We start from the raw sequence: 10,249 nt of genomic DNA on the forward strand, positions 1-10,249 counted from the left end.
GTGGGCAATAAAGAAATAAGAAACGTTAGCACGCCGGGCGAAATGCGTAACCGTATTTCGTCTGCCGTTACGTTCTGGGTTCAAATTCCGCCAAGGTCGACTTTGCCTTTCATCCTTTCGGGGTCGATAAATTAAGTACCAGTTACGCACTGGGGTCGATATAATCGACTTAATCCGTTTGTCTGTCTTTGTTTGTCCCCTCTGTGTTTAGCCCCTTGTGGGCAGTAAAGAAATATGTATGTATGTATGTATGTATGTATGTATGTATGTACATGAAAGTAGTAATTGAATCGAGTGAAATTAATAGTCGTATTGAAGAAAATTTGTTTTTTTTTATTATTTATACTGCAAAATATAATTACATTTATTGGATTGGAAAGATGCAATTATAAAATGATATGTATTAAAGCATGAGATCAAAGAGAATGTAAACTGACCCGTGAACAACTGTTTTAAGAATTTGAACTTATTTGAATATATCCTAGACTAGCAGTATCGCCCGGCGTTGCTCGGGTTTGTAAGGGAAATAACTATAAAGCATTTTTAGAGAGTTATAGCCAAAAAATGGAAAAAAAATGATGGTAAATTTTTTTAGTTAAAAAGGTCGAGTTGCGTCCCCATGACAGTCTGTGGTTTGTGTTTCTGATTCTCGACCCCATGTCGAATTTATCGATCTTTTTCAGAACTGGGGGAACTTTTCAAAATTTTCGCTGCGTTAGTTTTGAATTATGACATTGGGCTATGTGTGTGTCAAGTTTCATCAGAATCGGTTGAAAGGCGTGGTCAGGGTGAGGGTACAACCTGACAGACACACAGAAACACACACAGACAAACTGCCGTTTATATATAGAGAGATTACATAATCAACATAAAAAATAAATCTAGGTTTGTTAAATGTTAAATTCAGACTTTAAAAAGTATCTTGCATGCATTCGGTGCCTTAAATGTTGCGTAAATCCTCCTCGCTACCATTGGCTCGTAGTTGTGGATGTTGTCGTTGTTGTTACAGTTGTGTTGTTGTTGCTGTTGTTGTTGCTTAACTCAAAGTATGGACTGATTGAGCAGTTCTGAGCTCAGAGTCATTCCGCCATGTGACCATCCCGTCTTTTTTTTCATTTTCTCGACATCCTGTTTGGCGACATCCTCCTCGGAACAAATTATGCAATGCGTCCTTTTTCCCCTGTAGAATGCAGAGGCGTGATTCGAAGGCGGGGGGGGGGGGGAATTTAGCTGCTGTTTCTTGCAGATCGATCAGCCACATAGAAAGTCTCTTCTTGTGTCTTCTGGTGAGGAACATGAATATATAACTATGGTGACTACGACGTCGACGACACCGCCGCCGCCGCCGACGACGATGACGATGATGATGGCGACGGCGATGACGATGATGACGATGATGACGATGATGACGGCGACGACGACAATGATGGTGATGGCGATGATGAGGAAGATGCTGAAGATGCTGATGATGGTTGTAATGAGGATAATATGATTAGCAGCCCAGATGTTAAGCAGTACTAATTACTGTTGCTAATGGAGGTGGCGGTGTGGGTACTGGGTGGCAGCTATAATAGTGGTGGTGGTGGTGGTGGTGATTGTGATGGTTTGATAGTGGTAGTGGTTAAGCAGTTGTGCTAGTGATAATGTTTGTTGTTGTTGTTGTTGGTGATGATTGTAATGCTGTTTTTGTTGAGCTCCAGGTCAGCTTAGATCTAGCAACTAATCTTTTCTTCTGATATCTTACCCTAGATCAGTGGTTTTCAACCAGGGTTCCGCCAGTACAGTTCGGGGGTTCCGCAAGAAGTTACAAAAATGCTAAAATCGACAGTAATTTTTAATTCTCCTGTGCAGATATGTGTGCATAAGACAATTAAATTATTGCACAGGGGTCATCGAGCCAGTGAAATGTTTTCTTGGGGTTCCGGTCCAGCAAAAAGTTTGAAAAGCACTGCCCTAGATCATCCAATCTGATGTTTAAAGGTATTTGGATGTATTACAAGGGATATTTAGCTACTATTACTAGCAGATCGAGCAGCAGAATAGAACAGGGACTGGCCACCGTTTTCAAGTAGTGGGCTGCATGAGACATGGCTCGTCACCAGGTGGGCTGCACTACGTAAGTTTTTGTTTAGGTGTGCCACAGAGATAGTCCTGCGGGCTGCAGTTTGCCCATGACTGGAATAGAGTCTTTTTATTTTAGCTCGGGGCTTTAAATTGTTTAGCCCAGTGCCAGCCCTGATCGAGCAAACCTGTGATCAATTTCTTTGCAACCGTGACCATCTCGTCTGTTTAGGATAATATGTAGGACAACTCTATCGCGCGTGTCATTTCCTTAATTGGAGATGGTAGAGGTAATTCGAAGGAGATTTGACTGCTATTTCTAGGAGATCGAATGACCAAGAGAGGATTTTCCAATGATGGTGCATCCGTGTAGCAGCAGCAGCAACAGCAGCAACAGCAGCAGCAGTACTAGTAGTAGCAGCAGCAGCAGCAGCAGTAGTAGTAGTAGGAATACCAGCAGCAGAATTAGCTTCTTCTTCTTCTTCTTCTTCTTCTTCTTCTTCTTCTTCTTCTTCTTCTTTCTTCTTCTTCTTCTTTCTTCTCTTCTTCTTCTCTTTCTTCATCATCAACATCATCATCATCATCATCATCATCATCATCATCATCATCATCATCATCATCATCACATCATCATCATCATAATCATCGCATTCACCACCACCACCACCACCACCACCATCACCACCACCATCATTATCATCACCATTATCAGTAGTAGCAGCAGTGGCAATAGTAGTAGTAGTAGTAATTTTAAAGTTTGTTGCTATTTAGGTGTGAAACTGAATGCATCTATGATGATGATAATGATGATGAAGATGATGATGATGATGACGACGATGACGACGATGACGATGATGTAGACCATAAAAATAGCGATGACAACGAAAATAGAGATGGCGATGATGGTGATATCATCAGCATCATGATAATAGGATTAAAAACTCAGTAGCTAAAACTGTCTGTTGGGTCATTGAGTAACATTCCTAGCGGCAAAAACCGAGTAGCTTTTGAATTCACCGAACGATTTATTTGAATTTCTCGGTTGACATGCGCAGTCTCCTGTGTATATATTTCTGTATACATGCGCGCACAAATATGTCTACGTGTGTACGTGTATGTGTGTGTGTGAGTGTGTGTGAGAGATAGATTGTTTGTGTGGGGAGGTGACTGTTGCATTGGGTTGTCCGGAAAGTTCGTGCCGATTTATAGTAGCTTACATTTCGACTTTCTTTTAGAACATGTTTGAGTCCATAAAATAGGATTTGACTACACCTCCATTTAGAGCACAGTTTAAACTATCTTTTCGTGGAAGAAGGTTTGTGTTCCTATAACCTGTGTTAATTCTGTAACCCTTTAAAATGGAAGATAAGAAAGTTCATTTTCGGCACTTGATGCTTTAGGAACCAGACAAAAATTGCTACAACTCGGCTCGGATGTGTTACCCGACCCTCCATATTCACCAGATATTGCTCCTTCGGATTTCAACTTATTCGGGTTACTGCAGAATAGTCTTAATAGTAAAAATTTAATTCCTTGGATGATGTAAATAGATACCTTGATGAAATCTTTGCCATGAAACCACCTCAGTTCTGGGAAGACGGTATTTTCAAGTCAAAGAAAAATTTCTTTGGTTGATTAAAAATGTAATGGCAAGTATTTATTGACCTTTTCCTTTCCTTTAAAAATCGGCATGAACTTTCCGGACAACCCAATATGTTCTTGTTTCAAAGAAACAAGAGCATGGATGGATGGATGGATGGATGGATGGATGGATGGATGGATGGATAACATAGGTTCGGGAACAGCGAATACGCCCCATAAAAAAATTTTACTGCGCGTGTTCACAAACGTTACTTGTGGGTGGATGTCAATACTTCTTCTTCTTCTTCTTCTTCTTCTTCTTCTTCTTCTTCTTCTTCTTCTTCTTCTTCTTCTTCTTCTTCTTCTTCTTCTTCTTCTTCTTCTTCTTCTTCTTCTTCTTCTTCTTCTTCTTCTTCTTCCAATAAGGACTCACGCCATTAGCCACAAAGAATAATCTCTAATTCGAGCCTACTCTAAGCTACTAAGAATGTATGTCGCAACTAGAAGATCCACCCACCACGCGCGATAGACTGGCGGTTGCATGGGCGCAGGAGGCTTAGTTGTTATCCTCATTCCATAAACGGTGGCTTTTAACGGGTGGAGAATTGAACCATCCTGGGGTACATAGGATTCGCAATCTAGACTAGGGTCTGGAAGTTTACCACACCATAGTAGGTTACACCATGGTTCCTCTGCTTTATGGCAAAAGAAGGAAGAAAGAGCGAGAGAAAGTTGTGGTGAAAGAGTACAGCGTTGTTCACCCACACCCCCACCGGAGCCTCATGGAGCTTAGGTGTTTTTGTTCAATAAACACTCACAATGCCCGGTCTGGGAATCGAAACCGGATTCTTTCGACTGTGAGTCCGCTGCCCTAACCACTGGGCCATTGATGCTGTTGGTCTGTCGTACGGGTCCGTGCAGGCAACCCTAACGTCTAAATTCTTCACGACGACAATGCACTCTGTCACCGAGTTCCCCTTACTCGTGAGTTTCTCGCCAAAAACAACATGGTATCGCTTCTGCACCCATCCTATTCGCCAGATTTAGCACATGCGGACTTCCGTCTCTTCCCCAAGATGAAAATTCTGCTCGAAGTTCGCCTTTTTAACACCGTTATCGAGATCAAGAGTGAATTGCAAAAGGTCCCCGATTCGCTTACGGCAAAATGACTTCCAGGCCGGATTCTAAAAGTGGCAGGAACGCTGGGACCGGTGTATGGCTGTGCAAGGTGACTATTTCGAAGGAGATGATGTTAAAATTAGGTATTCTTTACTCTTTTACTTGTTTCAGTCATTTGGCTGCGGCCATGCTGGAGCACCGCCTTTAGTCGAGCAAATCGACCCCAGGACTTATTCTTTGTAAGCCTAGTACTTATTCTATCGGTCTCTTTTGCCAAATCGCTAAGTTACGGGGACGTAAACACACCAGCATCGGTTGTCAAGCAATGCTGGGGGGACAAACACAGATATACAAACACAGACACACAAACATATACACACATACATACATATACATATATACGACGGGCTTCATTCAGTTTCCGTCTACCAAATCCACTCACAAGGTTTTGGTCGGCTCGAGGCTATAGTAGAAGACACTTGCCCAAGGTGCTACGCAGTGGGAATGAACCCTGAACCATGGGGTTGGTAAGCAAGCTACTTACCAGACAGCCACTCCTGCGCCTGGTAAATAAGTCTTTTTTTTTTTTTTATTAAACACAACTTATCAGGCAACTCTTTGGTACCACCTCGTACATAGAAAAAAAAATCATACAAACCTGCACATGCACTGACTTCAAATACGGAACACATACACACATACATGCAAAAAAAAAAACCCTGTTGATGTTGAAATTCCAATGAACGAGCCTAAGATCTAGGTTGGAAACCAGCTCTTTCTCTCTTGGCAAGAAATCTTGAAATGAAACTGAATATTGACATACATACGCGTTTTCTGCGATAAATTGGGAAGTGGTGACAAGTGACAATTCTATAAATAATAATAATAATAACAACAATATTTATAAGCTTAAAGCTTATAAGCTTATAGGCGCAGGAGTGGCTGTGTGGTAAGTAGCTTGCTAACCAACCACACGGTTGCGGGTTCAGTCCCACTGCGTGGCATCTTGGGCAAGTGTCTTCTGCTATAGCCCCGGGCCGACCAATGCCTTGTGAGTGGATTTGGTAGACGGAAACTGAAAGAAGCCTGTCGTATATTTGTATATATATATATGTTTGTATGTGTGTGTTTGTGTGTCTGTGTTTGTCCCCCTACCATTGCTTGACAACCGATGCTGGTGTGTTTACGTCCCCGTCACTTAGCGGTTCGGCAAAAAGAGACCGATAGAATAAGTACTAAAAGGTGGTGCTCCAGCATGGCCGCAGTCAAATGACTGAAACAAGTAAAAGAGTAAAAGAGTAAGCAGTCACCGTGTATTGCCTAAAGAAAATAGTGTAACATTGGGGCATATAAGCCCTCGATGGAAAAAAAAGTGGGGTTTTCGTCGAGGGCTTATATGCCCCAGTACTAGACTATTTTCTTTAGTCAATTCACGGAGACTGCGTATAAGCTTTACGTTTATAAATATCATTATTACGTATAGAATACATACATAAGGTTAGACCATGAACGAAGTGGTTGGATAATATTTATAGTCTGTGTTGGTCACGTTTGGAAACACAGTGGGAAAGTGTAATGATGGTTGCTTCTTATAGGACCCTATGGAGAAGATGTTTGGGGACTATACCACTACGAACCTTCCAGGTATAATGTACAGCAAAAATGGATGAATGGCTGGTTGAGTGAATGAATACATTCATAAATCTGAACTAAAATGCTTTTATTTTCTCGGCCAACAAATGCTTTCATAGCCCTCTATATGTATGTATGTATGTATGTATGTATGTATGTATGTCGTATGTAGTATGTATGTATGTATGTATTATGTATGTATGTAATGTATGTATGTATGTGTATGTATGTATGTATGTATGTATGGATGTATGTATGTATGATGTATGTATGTATGTGTATGTATGTATGTATGCATGCATGCATGTATGTATGTATGTAATGTATGTATGTATGTATGTATGTATGTATGCATGCATGCATGTATGCATGTATGTATGTATGTATGTATGTATGATGTATGTATGTATGTATGTATGATGTATGTATGTATGTGTATGTACGTACGTACGTACGTACGTATGTATGTATGTATGTATGTATGTATGTATTATGTATGTATGTAGGTATGTATGTATGCATGCATGCATGTATGTATGAATGTATGTATGTATGTATGTATGTATGTATGTATGTATGTATGTACGTACGTACGTACGTACGTACGTATGTATGTATGTATGTATGTATGTATGTATGTATGTATGTATGTATGTATGCATACATACATGAGTGCATAAATATATGTATATATACATGCATGTGTATATGTCTGTGTATTCTTACGATGTCGGTTTACTAACACTCCTTTTTTCTTATGGTCACAGTTATACGTATCGCAAGCATTATTCTTAACACAGCTCACAGACCTGGCATGACATCCTGTAAATTAAGACAGTTAATTAATCTAACAGATTTTCTTTAACGATTTACATTTCTAGGAAATACTTTTTCACAATATTTAGTCCAGTTAAGAGATCATATCCGCTAATATAACTATTTACTTGGTACCATATCTGATTCTCGACATTTTAGCAAACTAATCTTAGTTTATTTTTACATAGTAAGTCAGTTTTGTTATTTAAAGAACAAAAAAAAACAACAACAAAAAACTTCATATTTATAGTTACAGACATAGGCGAGTGGTTAAGAAGCTCAGTTTGTAGTCTTGTGTTTTCGGGCTCAATCTCACCGTGCGACACTCTTGGCAAGTGTCTTCTACTATATTCCCGGGCCGGGTAAAGCCTTGTGAGTGAATTTCGTAGACGGAAGCTGAGTAGGAAATCTCTCTCACGCGCGCGTGTATAGATGTATGTATATATACAGAAAAAAGGCGCAGGCGTGGCTGTGTGGTAAGATGTTTGCTTCCCAACCACATGGTTCCGGGTTCAGTCCCACTGCGTGGCACTTTGGGCAAGTGTCTTCTACTATAGACGTCGAGCCAACCAAAGCCTTATGAGTGGATTTGGTAGACGGAAACTGAAAGAAGCCTGTCGTATGTATATGTATATATATATATATATATATATATATATATTATATATATTATATATATATATATATTATAATGAATGCGCCCTTTTAAAGCCTAGCCAGGCTCATGGGCCCGGTTTCCCGGTTTCTATGGCGTATGTGTTCCCCAGCTGGACGGGACGTCAGTCCATTGCAGCATTACTCATTTTTGTCAGCTGAGTGGACTGGAGCAACGTGAAATGAAGTGTTTTGCTCAAGAACACAACGCGTCGCCCGGTCCAGGAATTGAAACCACAATCTTACGATCATGGTGCTGACACCCTAACCACTAAGCCACGCCCCCTCCCACACACATATGTATGTATGTATGTATGTATGTATGTATGTTTGTGTGTCTGTGTTTGTCACCCCAAGATCGCTTGGCAACCGATGTTGGTGAGTTTATGTCTCCGTATAGTTGCGGGGCTCGGCAAAAGAGACCGATAAAATAAGTACTAGGCTTAAGAAATAAGTTCTGGGGTCGAGCTGTTCGGTTAAAACTCTTAGAGACGGTGCTCCAGCATGACTGAAGTTCAGCGACCAAAGCAAGTACGAGATACAAGATATTTTATTGAGACTAACGAAGCTCAATTTTCTTTAAAAAAAATTTCCATTCTGAATTACTATAATCGGAATCTCGTCAATGCATCCTTACATAAACTGGTCTTTTTAGGCAGTGTTCATTTATATCTACTTTCACGATAATCAATAGGATAATTAGAGACCGTGTTCATTAATGAAACTGTCGTAGACAGTTCCACAGAAACGGTTTTATATTGTTTTGCTGACAACGTTTATTCTGCCTAAGTTTTCGTAATTTTCAACGAGCAATAATCACGCCTCGGATAAGTCTCCCTGGCAATGATATCACCTCTGCGTAAAGCTTCATACCAGACCATATCCCCACTAAAAAAAAAAAAAACAAACAAAAAGACTGATCTTCTATATGAGTCAATATACAGGACATATATCATCACTAAAAAAAAAAATACAATAAAAAAAAAACTGATCTTCTATATGAGGAGTCAATATACAAGACACTAGAAGAGTCTCGGCTTCCTGTTGCGTTGCAGGATCGGAAGTAGATACTTCAGAAAATTCACGAAGATTTTCCTCGGATTCAAAATAATTTCATATGACATAATGGGATGGAGGGATGGATGGAGGGGATTATAAGTGGAATACCTCTAATCATACAACACGTATATTATACTTTTTTACTCTTTTACTTGTTTCAGTCATTTGACTGCGGCCATGCTGGAGCACCGCCTTTTAGTCAAGCAAATTGACCCCCAGGACTTATTCTTTGTAAGCCCAGTACTTATTCTATCGGTCTCTTTTGCCGAACCGCTAAGTTACGGGGATGTAAACACACCAGCATCGGTTGTTAAGCGATGTTGGGTGGGGTGACAAACACAGACAAACAAAATACACACACACACGCATATATATACATATACATATATACGACGAGCTTCTTTCAGTTTCCGTCTACCAAATCCACTCACAAGGCTTTGGTCGGCCCGGGGCTATAGTAGAAGACACTTTGCCCAAGGTGCCACGCAGTGGGACTGAACCCGGAACCATGTGGTTGGTAAGCAAGGTACTTGCCATACTGCCACGCCTGTGCCTATGCCACACATCCACTCCTGCGCCTATGCCACACAGCCAAACAGAAACAAGTCTGACTTTATGATACTCGTGTGTTGATAACCATAAGTAAAAGATGGCCGCTGGATCACTACCACGTAACAAATCATTATCAGACAGTGGTTCTATATCTTTCAGAGTGCAGAGCCGTTTCATAGGATTACATTTTATAAACACAACCTCTACATTTTTGAGAGGTGGGAGGGGAAGACAGATTATTTTAATCAAATAAAAGCTTTTGTCAGCAGCTTATCCTTCACGTACCTATTTTTAGATATTTGCATGGATTAATGCCCTCTAATATTATTTTGTTTTTGAAATTACTAAAAAATGATGAGGACATGTACTTATTTCAAATTATGGCACAAAGCTAGCAGTTGGTGGATGTAGGGGTGAGTCGATTACATCGACCCGAGTACTTGAGTGGTACTTTATTCTATCAACCTAGAAATAATCCTTTATTTCTACAGGCTTAAAACCTGAAATTTTGCTGAAGAGACCTAGTCGATACATCGACCCCAACGCTTGAATGGTATTTAGGCGGCGAGCTGGCAGAAACGTTAGCGCGCCGGGCGAAATGCGTAGCCGTATTTCGTCTGTCGTTACGTTCTGAGTTCAAATTCCGCCGAGGTCGACTTTGCCTTTCATCCTTTCGGGGTCGATTAAATAAGTACCAGTTACGCACTGGGGTCGCTGTAATCGACTTAATACCTATGTCTGTCCTTGTTTGTCCCCTCTGTGTTTAGCCCCTTGT

General features: G+C 40.6%; 1 pseudogene; it reads right to left on the reverse strand.

Annotated features, from left to right (window-relative positions):
* Window positions 1–8,602: 8,602 nt before the first annotated feature.
* On the reverse strand, window positions 8,603–8,730 carry LOC115221884 (annotated as a pseudogene).
* Window positions 8,731–10,249: the final 1,519 nt, after the last annotated feature.

The sequence above is a fragment of the Octopus sinensis genome, linkage group LG18 (assembly GCF_006345805.1).
Source record: "Octopus sinensis linkage group LG18, ASM634580v1, whole genome shotgun sequence".
Taxonomy (NCBI): domain Eukaryota; kingdom Metazoa; phylum Mollusca; class Cephalopoda; order Octopoda; family Octopodidae; genus Octopus; species Octopus sinensis.